The 5,310-nt window shown below is 41.3% G+C and overlaps 1 pseudogene; it reads left to right on the forward strand.

Moving 5' to 3' along the window:
- Window positions 1-2,298: 2,298 nt before the first annotated feature.
- On the forward strand, window positions 2,299-3,468 carry LOC110300934 (zinc finger protein Pegasus pseudogene; annotated as a pseudogene).
- The last annotated feature ends 1,842 nt before the right edge of the window (window positions 3,469-5,310 follow it).

Raw genomic sequence — 5,310 nt, forward strand, 5'->3', positions numbered from 1 at the left:
TTTTATGTGGAGTTCCTTGAACCACTTAGATTTGACCTTAGTACAAGGAGATAAGAATGGATCAATTCGCATTCTTCTACATGATAACTGCCAGTTGTGCCAGCACCATTTGTTGAAAATGCTGTCTTTTTTCCACTGGATGGTTTTAGTTCCCTTGTCAAAGATCAAGTGACCATAGGTGTGTGGGTTCATTTCTGGGTCTTCAGTTCTATTCCATTGGTCTACTTGTCTGTCGCTATACCAGTACCATGCAGTTTTTATCACAATTGCTCTGTAGTGCAGCTTTAGGTCAGGCATGGTGATTCCACCAGAGATTCTTTTATCACTGAGAAGAGTTTTTGCTATCCTAGGTTTTTTGTTATTCCAGATAAATTTGCAAATTGCCCTTTCTAAATCGTTGAAGAATTGAGTTGGAATTTTGATGGGGATTGCATTGAATCTGTAGATTTCTTTTGTCAAGATAGCCATTTTTACTATATTGATCCTGTCAATCCATGATCATGGGAGATCTTTCCATCTTCTGAGATCTCCTTTGATATCTTTCTTCAGAGACTTGAAGTTCTTGTCATACAGATCTTTCACTTCCTTAGTTAGAATCACAACAATGTATTTTATATTATTTGTGACTATTGTGAAGGGTGTTGTTTCCCTAATTTCTTTCTCAGCCTGTTTATCCTTTGTGTAGAGAAAGGCCATTGACTTGTTTGAGTTAAATTTATATCCAACTACTTCACAGAAGCTGTTGATCCGGTTTAGGAGTTCTCTGGTGGAATTCTTAGGGTCACTTATATATACTATCATATCATCTGCAAATAGTGATATTTTGACTTCTTCATTTCCAACTTGTATCCCCTTGACCTCCTTTTCATGTCGAATTGCTCTGGCTAGGACTTCAAGTTCTATATTGAATAGGTGGGGAGAAAGTAGGCAGCCTTGTCTATTCCCTGATTTTAGTTGGATCTCTTCCAGCTTCTCACCATTTACTTTGATGTTGGCTACTGGTTTGCTGTAGATTGCTTTTATCATATTTAGGTATGAGCCTTGAATTCCTGATCTTTCCAAGACTTTTATCATGAAGGGGTGTTGAATTTTGTCAAATGCTTTCTCAGCATCTATCGAGATGATCATGTGGGTTTTGTCTTTGAGTTTGTTTATATAGTGGATTACGTTGATAGATTTCCATATATTAAACCATCCCTGAATCCCTGGAATGAAACCTACTTGGTCAGGATGGGTGATTGTTTTGATGTGTTCTTGGATTCCGTTAGTGAGAATTTTATTGAGGATTTTTGCATCAATATTCATAAGGGAAATTGGTCTGAAGTTCTCTATCTTTGTTGGGTCTTTCTGTGGTTTAGGTATCAGAGTAATTGTGGCTTCATAGAATGAATTGGGTAAAGTACCCTCTCTTTCTATTTTGTGGAATAGTTTGAGAAGAGCTGGAATTAGATCTTCTTTGAATGTCTGATAGAACTCTGCACTAAACCCATCTGAACCTGGACTTTTTTTGGTTGGGAGACTATTAATGACTGCTTCTATTTCTTTAGGGGATATAGAACTGTTTAGGTCATTAATCTGATCCTGATTTAACATTGGAACCTGGTACCTGTCTAGAAATTTGTCCATTTCATCCAGGTTTTCCAGTTTTGTTGAGTATAGCCTTTCGTAGAAGGATCTGATGGGGTTTTGGATTTCTTCAGGATCTTTTATGTCTCCCTTTTCATTTTTGATTTTGTTAATTAGGATGCTGTCCCTGTGCCCTCTAGTTAGTCTGGCTAAGGGTTAATCTATCTTGTTGATTTTCTCAAAGAACCAGCTCATGATTTGGTTAATTCTTTGAAGAGTTCTTCTTGTTTCCACTTGGTTGATTTATCCCCTGAGTTTAGTTATTTCCTGCCATCTACTCCTCTTGGGTGAATTTGCTTCCTTTTGTTCTAGAGTTTTAGGTGTGTTGTCAAGCTGCTAGTGTGTTCTCTCTCTAGTTTCTTTTGGAGGCACTCAAAGCTATGAGTTTTCCACTTAGAAATGCTTTCAATATGTCACATAAGTTTGGGTATGTGAGAGGAGAAGACACATGGCGGGTAAGCATGGCAGGTGAAGGCTGAGGTCAGCTGGGCCTTTGGAGTTAGGCTGTGTGTCTCAGAAAAATCTCCAGGCTCCTGACTTCATCAGCACTGGGGTGTGAAGGGAAATGGAGCGGCTTGGGGTGGAAAGAAGGACTTCCTGTAGCGCAGCCTGGAGGAGACAGAAGGAGCCCTGAGAATAAGTGACTTAAGGACTGGAGGGGGTAAGGTGGAGATGGGGGAGAAGGTGGTGGAGCAGCAGGACTTCCTCATGAGCTTCCGGGAGTTCCTGGGCCAGCAGACCCACCACAGAGTGAACATGCTGCCTGGGGACCTGACACAGGCCCGAGGCCCCAGAGCCCCTGGGGATGCCCCAGACAGGAACCAGGTGCTGATGCTGGACGGCTTCGAAAGGACTGTCCATGGGAAGCCGCAGTGCTCATACTGCGGCTATTCCAGCCACAGAACAGCTCGGCTGATGGAACATACGAGAACCCACACGGGCGAGAAGCCGCACAGGTGTCGCCCGTGTCCCAGTGCCTCAGCTTACGAGCGCTACCTCGAAGCCCACATGTGCACCCACACTGGAGAGAAGCCGTACAAGTGCGAACTGTGTGCCTATCGCTGCAACTATGGAAGTAGCCTGTCCCACCACTGAAGGTGCAAGCATAATTTGTTACCACTGATGGGTCCCAGGGCTTCCATAAGCAGTGTGAAAATGTGGGGGACCTTGCAGAACATGAGCAACATAGAGGACGGCAAACGAGGGGTGCTCATCACCTTAGCTCCACCTTCTGTGTCTGTTCAGAAACCAGATCAGCTGAGGAGTGATTCTATGCACAAGAGCCTAAATGTGCAGAATGGCTTCTGTGACAGTATGGATAAAACTTCAGTTTGCAGACTGCTGAGGGACCCACAGGGACTCTTTGAATCAGCTGTCTGACCTAACAGGGCACCTGTCAACCTTGCCACCTGAAAACCCAAACCCCGTCTCTGCTGATGTAGACACCATCCTAGAAGAATGGAAGCCTTTCGTGATGCAACAACCCTCTGCCCAAGGGAGAGTACCTCAGAGCTCTCTCTAGTCCTCAGGCTTTCTCCACCATTGAGTCAAAGGATCTGCAGTCCACTGGAAGGGCCCAGCAGCCAGCTAAGTGGCTACACCAACACATGCATCCTTGGAAACAGCCAACCAAGTAGTCCAACTGCAACGTTGCCGGTCCAGGAACCTCAGCTTGTTTACCACTGCCAGCATTGTGACACGTACTTTACAGACAACATCCTTTACTCTGTCCATATGGGGTGTCATGGGTATGACAGTCCCTTTCAGTGCAACATATGTGGATTCCATTGTGAGAACAAGTATGACTTTGCCTGTCACTTTGCACGAGGTCAGCATAACTAGAGCTTAGAACGACCAACTGTATCTTTACCCAAGCCTTTTGGGGTATTTGCAGTTTGGTTTTAGATTTTGGTTTACTCCTGTTAAGGCTTTTTCTAATTTAAAGCTTTCTATAGTTGGTAGAAACCTCTCTCCCCTTTCCTCTCTTGATACAATTCAATCTGGTCAGGGTTATACACTAGACACTTACCTTTTTCTTCCCATTCGTAAGTCATGTGAGAATTGAAGTCCAATCAAAACCTTTCCAGGTATTCAATATTTCCCCTATTTATGGCCCTTTAGGCTTTAAGGATTGTTCATACTCTTGATACTTATGATAGTCATTACATTTAGATATTATTTTTGTTGTATTTCAAAATAGTAGAATAATTTTCCCCTATAAATTGGTTACACCCTAAAAAAAAAAAGTTTGGGCATGTTGTGGCTTCATTTTCATTAAACTCTAAAAAGTCCTTACTTTCTTTCTTTATTCCTTCCTTGGCCAAGGTATCATTGAGAAGAGTGTTGTTCAGTTTCCATGTGAATGTTGGCTTTCTATTGTTTATGTTGTTATTGAAGATCAGCCTTAGTCCATGGAGATCTGATAGGATGCATGGGACAATTTCAATATTTTTGTAACTATTGAGGCCTGTTTTGTGACCAATTATATGGTCAGTTTTGGAGAAGGTACCATTGGGTGCTGAGTAGAAGGTATATCCTTTTGTTTTACGATAAAATGTTCTTTAAATATCTGTTAAATCCATTTGTGTCATAAATTCTGTTAGTTTCAATGTGTCTCTGTTTAGTTTCTGTTTCCACGATCTGTCCATTGATGAAAGTGGTGTGTTGAAGTCTCCCACTATTATTGTGTGAGGTGCAAGGTGTGCTTTGAGCTTTATTAAAGTGTCTTTAATGAATGTGGCTGCCCTTGTATTTGGAGCATAGATATTCAGAATTGAGTGTTCCTCTTGGAAGATTTTACCTTTGATGAGTATGAAGGGCCGATTCTTGTCTTTTTTGATAACTTTGGTTTGGAAGTCGATTTTATTCGATATTATAATGGCTACTCCAGCTTGGTTCTTCAGACCATTTGCTTGGAAAATTGTTTTCCAGCCTTTCACTCTGAGGTAGTGTCTGTCCTTTTCCCTGAGATGAGGTTCCTGTAAGCAGCAAAATGTTGGGTCCTGTTTGTGTAGCCAGTCTGTTAGTCTATGTCTTTTTATGGGGAATTGAGTCCATTGATATTAAGAGATATTAAGGAAAAGTAATTGTTGCTTCCTATTTTTTTGTTGTTTGAGTTGGAATTCTTTTCCTGTGGCTGTCTTCTTTTAGGTTTGTTGAAGGATCACTTTCTTGCTTTTTCTAGGGTGTAGTTTCCTTCCTTGTATTGGTTTTTTCCTGTTATTATCCTTTGAAGGGCTGGATTCATGGGATGATATTGTGTGGATTTGGTTTTATCATGGAATACTTTGGTTTCTCCATCTATGGTAATTGAGAGTTTGACTGGGTATAGTAGCCTGGGCTGGCATTTGTGTTCTCTTAGTGTCTGTATAACATCTCTCCAGGATCTTCTTGCTTTCATAGTCTCTGGTGAGAAGTCTGGTGTAATTCTAATAGGCCTGCCTTTATATGTTACTTGACCTTTTCCCTTACTGCTTTTAATATTCTATCTTTATTTAGTGTATTTGTTGTTCTGATTATTATGTGTCAGGAGGAATTTCTTTTCTGGTCCAGTCTATTTGGAGTTCTGTGGGCTTCTTGTATGTTCATGGGCATCTCTTTCTTTAGGTTTGGGAAGTTTTCTTCTATAATTTTGTTGAAGATATTTGCTGGCCCTTTAAGTTGAAAATCTTCATTCTCATCTAC

Source organism: Mus caroli, unplaced genomic scaffold (genome assembly GCF_978045245.1).
Source record: "Mus caroli unplaced genomic scaffold, Mus_caroli_1 scaffold_1, whole genome shotgun sequence".
Lineage (NCBI taxonomy): Eukaryota > Metazoa > Chordata > Mammalia > Rodentia > Muridae > Mus > Mus caroli.